Source organism: Arachis hypogaea, chromosome 16 (genome assembly GCF_003086295.3).
Source record: "Arachis hypogaea cultivar Tifrunner chromosome 16, arahy.Tifrunner.gnm2.J5K5, whole genome shotgun sequence".
Classification (NCBI taxonomy): Eukaryota; Viridiplantae; Streptophyta; class Magnoliopsida; order Fabales; family Fabaceae; genus Arachis; species Arachis hypogaea.
The window spans coordinates 53,445,016-53,457,190 of record NC_092051.1 but is presented as its reverse complement, the minus strand read 5'-3'; the positions used below and the strand labels follow the sequence as shown (position 1 = coordinate 53,457,190).

General features: G+C 41.7%; 1 non-coding gene across 1 annotated transcript; it reads right to left on the bottom strand.

Moving 5' to 3' along the window:
* Positions 1-8,351: 8,351 nt before the first annotated feature.
* On the bottom strand, positions 8,352-8,459 carry LOC112762017 (small nucleolar RNA R71). Its single transcript, XR_003182379.1, has one exon. It is a non-coding gene; the product is annotated as a small nucleolar RNA R71 (small nucleolar RNA).
* Positions 8,460-12,175: the final 3,716 nt, after the last annotated feature.

The following is a 12,175-nucleotide window of genomic DNA, read 5'->3' as shown; positions in this document are numbered from 1 at the left end:
TCCACAGGTCGTCCAAACCTATAGAGATAAGGGCGGTTCCCTTGAAGATAAGCTGACCTCAACTCAAAGATAAAGATAGGATAAGATAACTAACTTATCTTATCTAGAAAGGTCACTCTACAACCACTATAAATACACTGGAGCACCCAGGTATAACTCATACTCTGATTCTACATAACACCTGTTTAATACCCACGCTAACTTAAGCATCGGAGTCTCTTGCAGGTACCCCCCACCCTTCGGTGACAGAGGATCAGCAGCACGTCCAAGTCCAAACAAGTCGGGCGTACCATCTCCGGCCTCCATTCACCAGCCGGACACATCGGTTCCGACCACCACTGAGGATCTCGTCCGAGATCGACCTATAGCTTCAAGTAACCCTTGGAACATTGGTGCCGTTGCGGGAAACCTGGAAGTCATCCCAATACCATGGCGGATTACCATGATAACGATCACAATTCAGATCTAGAAAATAGAACGCCGCACAAAAATGCGGACACCCCACTAAACGACACCCCAGAATCCAACGGAGACAAAAATCCAGCAAACCCGGGGGCGATAGAAGTACTTCAAGATCTCTTGAAGCAACTTGAAAAAGAAACCCAACAACAACGAGAAATCGGGAAGGATCTACAAAGAGAGATACGACGACGTCGAGAATTGGAAGAAAAATTACAGCAATTGGAAGCCGATCTCAAATCGAAGGCCCCTCGGATCACTCCTGAGGAAAGCTCACGTAAAAAACAGGATCCATTCACCAGAGAGATCATGAAAACCAAAATCCCAAAGGACTTCAAACTCCCAGATATGACTTTATATGATGGCACCACAGATCCCAACCACCATCTCAGCAATTTCAGAAGCAGAATGTACCTTACCGACGCCTCAGACGCCGTTCACTGCAAAGCTTTCCCAACAACTCTCACAAAGACAGCAATCCAATGGTTCGACAACTTACCTCCAAAGTCCATCCCAAATTTCGACGACCTGGCCAAAAAGTTCCTGGCCAGATTCTCCATTCAGAAAGATAAAGCCAAGCACACCCCCAGTCTACTGGGGATCAAGCAAGGAGATCGGGAGAGCCTCCGCAACTACATGGAAAGATTCAACAAAACATGCATGGACATACAAAGCTTACCAACAGAGGCCGCCATTATGGGACTCATCAATGGCCTACGAGAGGGGCCATTTAGCCAATCTATATCAAAGAAGTACCCTACATCATTAGATGAAGTACAGGAGCGAGCAAAAAAATACATCAACATGGAAGAAAACGCTTGATTAGGAGAAACCTCAAAATCTGGGAACCCCTACCGAGATAAAGACAAAAAGAAAGAAGACCGACAAGGGGAGAAAATTAAAAAATACCATAATTATACTCCCCTCAGAGCATCCCTAGTCGAAATATACAAGGAGGTCTGCCATACAGAAAAGATTCCCCCAGCACGGCCCCCCAAAGGAAAAAGAGGAGGAGGAAATCAGAAGGAATATCGTGAATATCATCGGGTCAGAGGACACGCCACCAACGAATGCTTCGACTTGAAAAATATCATAGAAAAATTGGTGAGGGAAGGAAAATTAGATCGATTCCTGGCCACCCGAGATGATGATCAAAGAAAAAGACGAAGGGATGAAGATACCAAACGAGGAGAACGATCACCTCGGACACCAGAAAGACACGTCCACATGATACATGGCGGATTCGCAGCAGGAGGGATCTCCAAATCTTCCCACAAAAGGTATCTCAAAGAAGTATGTCATGTCGAAGGAGAGGAGGAAGCACTCAACATCCCAGCGATAACATTCACTAAGAAGGACGCATCCGGCATCATCACAGGACACGACGATCCCATGGTCATCACCATCATATTGGCAAACGCCAACCTACACCGCACCTTAATAGACCAAAGGAGTTCTGCCGACATATTATTCAAGACAGCCTTTGATAAACTCGGCTTAGAAGAAAAAGAACTTAAGGCATATCCAAACAGTCTATTCGGGTTAGGAGATACCCCGGTTTGACCACTAGGATATATATCACTACATACAACCTTCGGAAAAGGAGACCAATCCAGGACCCTCAAAATAGACTACATCGTGGTCGATGTAAGTTCAGCTTACAATGCTCTCATAGGTCGGACAACACTCAACCAACTCGGCACAATAGTATCGACCCCACACCTATGTATGAAGTTCCCAACTCCAAAAGGGATAGCCACGATAAAAGCTGACCAAAAGATGGCACGTCGCTGTTATAACGAAAGCCTAAACCTCAGAGGCAAAGGAGAAGAGTTCCACGCAATTGAGTTGGGCGGAGTTCAACGACGAGAAGATCTTCGCCCCCAACCAGAGGGCGAGATAGAAAGAATTCAGATCGGGGACACCTCGGAAAAAACAACTAATATCGGCACAATCCTCAAAGGAGATTCAAAAGAATTGCTAATACAATTCTTGCGAAATAATGTTGACCTCTTTGCATGGAAAGCCGCGGACATGCCAGGCATAGACCCTAAGCTAATGTGCCACAAGTTGGCGGTCTACCCAGGATCTCGACCAGTACAGCAGAGATGAAGAAAGCTTGGGCGAGAGCGATCCCAGGCTGTGGAAGAGCAAGTACAGGCACTACTGGGAGCTGGATTTATAAGAGAAGTTAAATACCCACTATGGTAGCCAACGTCGTCTTGGTGAAAAAATCGAATGGGAAGTGGCGAATGTGCACCGATTACACTGATCTCAACAAAGCTTGCCCAAAAGATCCATACCCGCTCCCAAGTATTGACGCCCTGGTAGATGCTTCCTCTGGATATAAATATCTCTCGTTTATGGACGCGTATTCAGGATACATCCAAATCCCCATGTATCCACCAGACCAAGAAAAGACCTCGTTTTTAACACCAAAGGCAAACAACTGTTACATCGTGATGCCCTTCGGTCTCAAGAACACAGGAGCTACTTATCAAAGACTAATGAATAAAGTTTTTTTGGATCACATCGGAAAGATCATGGAGGTCTATGTGGAAGACATGTTAATAAAAACACAAACCGAAGATACATTATTATCCGACCTGGCTCAAGTGTTTGACACCATAAGGAAACACAACATGCGACTCAATCCCGCAAAATGTACCTTCGTAGTAGAAGCAGGCAAATTCTTAGGCTTCATGCTCACACAAAGGGGAATTGAAGCAAACCCAGACAAATGTCAAGCCATACTCAACATGAAGACCCCAACCTGTGTCAAAGAAGTACAACAACTCAACGGGTGATTGGCCGCCCTATCCCGATTCTTAGTAGGAGCCGCGATAAGATCTCTCCCCTTCTATGCTACTTTAAGAAAGGAAAAACAGATTGAATGGACGACAGAATGTGAGCAAGCATTCAAAGACTTCAAGGAGTTCTTAGGACGGCCACCTATCTTATCTCGACCACGAGAAGGAGAACCACTCATATTATATCTCGCAGTAGGGAGTCGGGCAATAGCCTCAGCACTAGTCAGAGAAGACAAAAATGGGCAACAACACGTCTACTTCATTAGCAAGGCACTACAGGGATCCGAGCTGAATTACCAGAAAATAGAAAAATTTGCCTATACTCTTATCCTAACGTCTCGACGACTCCGCCCGTACTTCCAGCTCACACCATTAAGGTTCGAACTAACCAGCCCATAAAAGGAATATTGCAAAAAACAGATCTAGCAGGCAGAATTCTACAATGGGCAGTCGAGTTGTCAGAGTTTGACCTCCAATATGAAGCTCGGATAGCCATCAAATCACAGTATTTGGCCGATTTTATCGCAGAATTCATAGATGCCCTAGAAACCCCCACAGAATGGAACCTTTACATGGACGGTTCTTCAAACAAAACTGGAAGCGGTGCGGGCGTGATAATAGAAAGCAACCAAGGTACCCAGGTTGAGCTCTCCCTCAAGTTCGGGTTCCCGGCCACAAACAACCAGGCGGAATATGAAGCATTATTAGCTGGTTTGAAGCTGGCTAAAGAAGTCAGAGCTCAAAAACTCAACATTTACAGCGATTCACAAGTGGTTACATCACAAATAACAGGGAGCTACCAAGCCAAAGATCCCACTATGAAAAAGTATTTGGAAAAAACCAAGGAACAGCTCGGACAAATAGGGGAGTGTAAGATCTGCCACATACCCCGCGAACAAAATGCCCGAGCTGACGCACTCTCAAAACTAGCCAGCACCAAACCAGGGGGCAACAATAGAAGCCTCATCCAGGAAATGTTGCAGAACCCGTCAATCTCAGAAGAGAAAAAAATCTTGACCATAACAAGTCAGGACCAAGGATGGATGACCCCTATAGCCAACTACCTCAGAACAGGAACGCTCCCCACAGAAGAAAAGGAGGCAAAGACGTTAAAAAGGGAGGCACAGTACTACACCATCATAAATAACATCCTGTATAAAAGAGGAATCTCAACACCTTTACTAAAATGTGTGCCAACCTCCAACACAAAGGAAGTGCTAGAAGAAATACACGGCGGTATTTGTGGCAATCATCTCGGAGCACGAGCTCTCGCCAAAAAAGTACTCTGGGCGGGATTTTATTGGCCAACTCTACAGAAAGAAGCCACAGAATTTGTAAAGACATGCCCACAATGTCAGAAACATGCCAACTTTCACATTGCCTCGCCAGAAGAGCTCATCAGCGTGACCTCGCCTTGGCCGTTTGCAAAATGGGGACTTGATCTTCTCGGCCCATTCCCACAGGGATCAGGACAAGTTAAATTCCTCATAGTAGGGGTAGATTACTTTACAAAGTGGATCGAGGCAGAGCCCCTGGCCAATGCCACCACTCAAAGAAGCCGGAAATTCTTATATAGAAACATTGTCACAAGGTTCGAGGTTCCATATTCAATAACCACAGACAATGGCACTCAATTCACAGATGCAGGCTTCAGAAAACTAGTAGCCGACTTGAATATAAAGCACCAGTACACCTCCGTCGAACATCCACAAGCCAATGGGCAAGCCGAAGCTGCTAACAAAGTCATATTGGCCGGATTAAAACGGAGATTACAAGATGCAAAGGGAGCCTGGGCAGAAGAGCTTCCACATGTCCTGTGGGCATATCGAACAACGCCACATTCCACCACGAAGGAATCCCCCTTCCGATTAGCATACGGAATAGAGGCAATGATTCCAGCAGAGATTAAGGAAGGGTCGCCCAGAGTAGTTCACTACAATGAGGGAGCAAACTCCCAACTTCAAAGAGAAGAGCTCGACTTGTTACCGAAAATCCGAGAAAGAGCTCGGATCAGGGAAGAAGCTCTAAAATGCCGAATGGCTTCCAGATATAATCAAAAGGTAGTGCCGAGAAGTTTCGCAGAAAATGATCTCATCCTAATCTGAAATAGTATCGGAATAACTCGACCAGGAGAGGGAAAGCTGGCGGCATTCAAGAGAATCCGGAAAGTCTAAACCTTGTCTGTGGTATTCTGAGTAGGATTCAATGATTGAATAACTGTGACGAGCTTCAAACTCGCGATTGCTGGGCGTAGTGACAAACGCAAAAGGATAGTAAATCCTATTCCAGCATGATCGAGAATCGACAGATGAATAGCCGTGCCGTGATAGGGTGCGTTGACTATTTTCACTAAGAGGATAGGATGTAACCATTGACAAGGGTGATGCCTCCAGACGATTAGCCGTGCCGTGACAGGGCATTTGGATCATTTTCCCGAGAGAAGACCGAAAGTAGCCATTGACAATGGTGATGCATTACATAAAGCCAGCCATGGAAAGGAGTAAGACTGATTGGATGAAGATAGCAGGAAAGCAGAGGTTCAGAGGAACGAAAGCATCTCTATTCGCTTATCTGAAATTCTCACCATTGATTTACATAAGTATTTTTATCCCTATTTTATTAATTATTTTCGAAAACCCTATTACTATTTTATATCCGCCTGACTGAGATTTACAAGGTGACCATAGCTTGCTTCATACCAACAATCTCCGTGGGATTCGACCCTTACTCACGTAAGGTATTACTTGGACGACCCAGTGCACTTGCTGGTTAGTTGTGCGACGTTGTGAACCGTGGTATTGGCATCATGTTTTTGGCGCCATTGCCAGGGAAAGAAAGAGCAATGAATTTTACATAATCAAAGTGTAATCACAATTTCTGCGCACCAAGTTTTTTGCGCCGTTGCCGGGGATTGTTCGAGTTTGGACAACTGACGGTTCATCTTGTTGCTCAGATTAGGTAATTTTCTTTTTGTTTTGTTTTCAAAAAAATCTTCAAAAATCTTTCAAAATTTTCTCCTTTGTTTTCAAAAAAAAATAAAATAAAATAAAATACAAAAAAATTAGAAAATCATAAAAATCAAAAATATTTTTTGTGTTTCTTGTTTGAGTCTTGAGTCATGTTATAAGTTTGGTGTCAATTGCATATTCATCTTGCATTTTTCGAAAAATTCATGCATTCATAGTGTTCTTCATGATCTTCAAGTTGTTCTTGGTAAGTCTTCTTGTTTGATCTTTGCATTTGCATGTTTTGTGTCTTTTCTTGTTTTTCATATGCATTCCTGAATTCTTTATGTCTAAGCATTAAAGAATTCTAAGTTTGGTGTCTTGCATGTTTTTTTTGCATTAAAAATTTTTCAAAAATGCGTTCTTGATGTTCATCATGATCTTCATAGTGTTCTTGGTGTTCATCTTGGCATTCATAGCATTCTTGCATGCATTCATTGTTTTGATCCATAACTTTCATGCATTGCATCATTTTTCTTGTTTTTCTCTCTCATCATAAAAATTCAAAAATAAAAAAATACCTTTCCCTTTTTCTCTCTTAAAATTTCAAAAATTAGATTTGACTTTTTCAAAAATTTTTAAAAATCTAGTTGTTTTTATGAGTCAAATCAAATTTTCAATTTAAAAATCTTATCTTTTTCAAAATCTTTTTCAAAAATCAAATCTTTTTCATTTTTCTTAGTTATTTTCGAAAATTTTAAAAATATTTTTCAAAAATCTTTTTCTTATTTTTATATCAAATTTTCGAAAATAACAATAACAATTAATGTTTTGATTCAAAAATTTCAAGTTTGTTACTTACTTGTTAAGAAAGATTCAAACTTTGAGTTCTAGAATCATATCTTGTGATTTCTTGTGAATCAAGTCATTAATTGTGATTTTAAAAATCAAATCTTTTTCAAAACTAATTTCAATCATATCTTTCCAAAAATATCTCCTTATCTTATCTTTTTTTAAAAAAATTTGATTTCAAAATATCTTTTCTATCTTCCTATCTTCTTATCTTTTCAAAATTGATTTTCAAAATTTGTTTCAACTAACTAACTAACTTTTTATTTGTTTCTTATCTTTTTCAAAACTACCTAACTAACTTTCTCTCTTTCTAATTTTCGAAAATATCTCCCTCTTTTTCAAAAATTCTTTTTAATTAACTAATTATTTTAATTTTTGATTTTTTATTTTCGAAAAAATTACTAACCTTTTTCAAAAACCATTTTCGAAAATTACTAACTCTTTTTCAAAAATTATTTTCGAAATTTTCCCTCTCTCATCTCCTTCTAATTATTTATTCATCTACTAACACATCTCCTCATCTCACATCTCTGCTCTCCTCACCCTTGTGTTTCTTTCCTTACATTACATTCTTTATCCCCTTCCTTTCTTCCACTCACACAAGGACCTCTATACTGTGGTATAAAGGATCCCTATTATTATTATTATTATTATTATTATTATTATTATTATTATTATTATTATTATTATTATTATTATTATTATTATTATTATTATTATTATTATTTTTCTGTGCCCTCTTCTTTGTCATATGAGCAGGAGCAAGGACAAGAATATTCTTGTTGAAGCAGATCCAGAACCTGAAAGGACTCTAAAGAGGAAACTAAGAGAAGCTAAATTACAACAATCCAGAGATAACCTTTCATAAATTTTCAAACAGGAAGAGGAGATGGCAGCCGAAAATAATAATAATGCAAGGAGGATGCTTGGTGACTTTACTGCACCTAATTCCAATTTACATGGAAGAAGCATCTCCATTCCTGCCATCGGAGCAAACAACTTTGAGCTGAAACCTCAGCTAGTTTCTCTGATGCATCAGAACTGCAAGTTCCATGGACTTCTATCTGAAGATCCTTTTCAGTTCTTAACTGAATTCTTGCAGATATGTGATACTGTTAAGACTAATGGAGTAGATCCTGAAGTCTACAGGCTCATGATTTTCCCTTTTGCTGTAAGAGACAGAGCTAGAGTGTGGTTGGATTCTCAACCCAGAGATAGCCTGAACTCTTGGGACAAGCTGGTCACGGATTTCTTAGCCAAGTTCTTTCCTCCTCAAAAGCTGAGCAAGCTTAGATTGGACGTTCAAACCTTCAGACAGAAAGAAGGTGAATCCCTCTATGAAGCTTGGGAAAGATACAAGCAGCTGACCAAAAAGTGTCCTTCTGACATGCTTTCAGAATGGACCATCCTGGATATATTCTATGATGGTTTATCTGAGCTATCAAAGATGTCATTGGATACTTCTACAGGTGGATCCATTCACCTAAAGAAAACGCCTGCAGAAGCTCAAGAACTCATTGACATGGTTGCTAATAACCAGTTTCTGTACACTTCTGAGAGGAACCCTGTGAGTAATGGGACGCCTATGAAGAAGGGAGTTCTTGAAATTGATACTCTGAATGCCATATTGCCTCAGAATAAAATATTGACTCAGCAAGTCAATATGATTTCTCAGAGTCTGAATGGAATGCAAGCTGCATCCAACAGTACTCAAGAGGCATCTTCTGAAGAAGAAGCTTATGATCCTGAGAACCCTGCAATAGCAGAGGTAAATTACATGGGTGAACCATATGGAAACACCTATAATCCATCATGGAGAAATCACCCAAATCTCTCATGGAAGGATCAAAAGCCTCAACAAGGATTTAATAATGGTGGAAGAAACAGGTTTAGCAATAGCAAGCCTTTTCTACCATCCACTCAGCAACAGACAGAGAATTCTGAGCAGAATCCATCTAGCTTAGCAAATTTAGTCTCTGATCTATCTAAGGCTACTATGAGTTTCATGAATGAAACAAGGTCCTCCATTAGAAATTTGGAAGCACAAGTGGGCCAGCTGAGTAAAAGGATCACTGAAATCCCTCCTAGTACTCTTCCAAGTAATACAGAAGAGAATCCAAAAGGAGAGTGCAAGGCCATTGAATTAAATACCATGGCCGAACCCACAAGAGAGGAGAAGGACGTGAATCCCAGTGAGGAAGTCCTCCTGGGACGTCCAGTGATCAATAAGGAGTTTCCCTCTGAGGAACCAAAGGAATCTGAGGCTTATCTAGAGACCATAGAGATTCCATTGAACCTCCTTATGCCCTTCATGAGCTCTGATGAGTATTCTTCTTCTGAAGAGAATGAAGATGTCACTGAAGAGCAAGCTGCCAAGTTCCTTGGTGCAATCATGAAGCTGAATGCCAAATTATTTGGTATTGAGACTTGGGAAGATGAACCTCCCTTGTTCACCAATGAACTAAGTGATTTGGATCAACTGACATTGCCTCAGAAGAAACAGGATCCTGGAAAGTTCATAATACCTTGTACCATAGGCACCATGATCTTTAAGGCTCTGTGTGACCTTGGTTCAGGAATAAACCTCATGCCCCTCTCTGTAATAGAGAAACTGGGAATTTATGGGGTGAAATCTGCTAAAATCTCATTAGAGATGGCAGACAATTCAAGAAAACAGGCTTATGGACAAGTAGAGGACGTGTTAGTAAAGGTTGAAGGCCTTTACATCCCTGCTGATTTCATAGTCCTAGACACTGGAAAGGAAGAGGATGAATCCATCATCCTAGGAAGGCCTTTCCTAGCCACAGTAAGAGCTGTGATTGATGTGGACAGAGGATAATTGATCCTTCAATTAAATAAGGACAACCTTGTGTTTACAACTCAAGGATCTCTCTCTGCATCCATGGAGAGGAAGCAGAAAAAGCTTCTCTCAAAGCAGAGTCAACAAAAACCCCCACAGTCAAACTCTAAGTTTGGTGTTGGGAGGCCACAACCAAACTCTAAGTTTGGTGTCAAACCCCCATATCCAAACTCTAAGTTTGGTGTTGGGAGGTCTCAACAAAGCTCTGCACATCTGTGAGGCTCCACGAGAGCCCACTGTCAAGCTATTGACATTAAAGAAGCGCTTGTTGGGAGGCAACCCAATTTTTATCTATCTAATTATATTTTTCTTAGTTATATGTCTTTATAGGTTCATGATCATGTGGAGTCACAAAATAAATATAAAAATTGAAAACGGAATCAAAAACAGCAGAAGAAAAATCACACCCTGGAGGAAGCATCTGCCTGGCGTTCAACGCCAGAACAGAGCATGGTTCTGGCGCTGAACGCCCAAAATGGGCAGTATCTGGGCGCTGAATGCCCAAAATGGGCATTATCTGGGCGCTGAACGCCAGAATTGCACCCTGGAGAGGAGCTGGCGCTGAACACCCAGAACAAGCATGGTTCTGGCGTTCACCGCCAGAAATGGGCAACAAATGGGCGTTGAACGCCCAAAATGGGCACCAACCTGGCACTGAACGCCCAGGGTTGTGTGCAAGGGCATTTTACATGCCTAATTTGGTGCAAGGTTGTAAATCCTTGAACACCTCAGGATCTGTGGACCCCACAAAACCCTTCACCAATCACCTCAATCCCTCTTCCCCATCACCTCCTCACCACTCACATCCATCCACTCATCCCCATAAACCTACCTCATAAACTCCACCTACCTTCAAAATTCAAAATCAATTTCCCACCCAAACCCACCCTAAATGGCCGAACCTCCACCCTCCTCCCATCCCTATATATAACCCTCCATTCTTCCTCATTTTCACACAACACAACCCTCTCTTCTCTTCTTGGCTGAAACACAACCCCTTCTCCCTCTCCTCCATTTCTTCTTCTTCTTCATCTATTCTTTTCTTCTCTTGCTCGAGGGCGAGCAAAATTCTAAGTTTGGTGTGGTAAAAGCATAAGCTTTTTGTTTTTCCATTACCATTGATGGCACCTAAGACCGGAGAATCCTCTAGAAAAGGAAAAGAAAAGACAAAAGCTTCCACCTCCGAGTCATGCGAGATGGAAAGGTTCATCTCCAAAGCCCATCAAGACCACTTCTATGATGTTGTGGCCAAGAAGAAGGTGATCCCCGAGGTCCCTTTCAAACTCAAAAGAAATGAGTATCCGGAGATCCGACATAAAATTCAAAGAAGAGGTTGGGAAGTTCTAACAAATCCCATCCAACAAGTCGGCATCCTAATGGTTCTAGAGTTCTATGCCAATGCATGGATCACCAAGAACCATGATCAAAGTAAGAACCTAGATCCAAAGAACTATGTTACAATGGTTCGGGGGAAATACTTAGATTTTAGTCTGGAAAATGTGAGGTTGGCGTTCAACTTGCCAAACATGGAAGAGAACGCACGCCCCTATACTAGAAGAGTCAACTTTGATCAAAGGTTGGACCAAGTCCTTATGGACATATGTGTAGAAGGAGCTCAATGGAAAATTGACTCAAAAGGCAAACCGGTTCAACTAAGAAGACTGGACCTTAAGCCTGTAGCTAGAGGATGGTTGGAGTTCATTCAATGCTCAATCATTCCCACTAGCAACCGGTCTGAAGTTACTATAGACCGGGCCATCATGATCCATAGCATCATGATTGGAGAAGAGGTGGAAGTTCATGAGATTATACCTCAAGAACTCTACAAGGTGGCTGACAAGTCCTCCACTATGGCAAGGTTAGCCTTTCCTCACCTCATTTGCCACCTATGCAATTCGGCTGGGATTGACATAGAGGAAGATATCCTCATTAAAGAGGACAAGCCCATCACTAAGAAAAAGATGGAGCAAGCAAGAGAGCCCATTCATGGAGCTCAAGAGGCGTATGAAGCTCATCACCATGAGATCCCAGAGATGCCTCAAATGCATTTTCCTCCACAAAACTATTGGGAGCAAATCAACACCTCCCTAGGAGAATTGAGTTCCAATATGGGACAACTAAGGGTGAAACATCAAGAGCACTACATCATCCTTCATGAGATAAGAGAAGATCAAAAAGCAATGAGGGAGGAGCAACAAAGACAAGGAAGAGACATAGAAGAGCTCAAGGACATCATTGGTTCCTCAAGA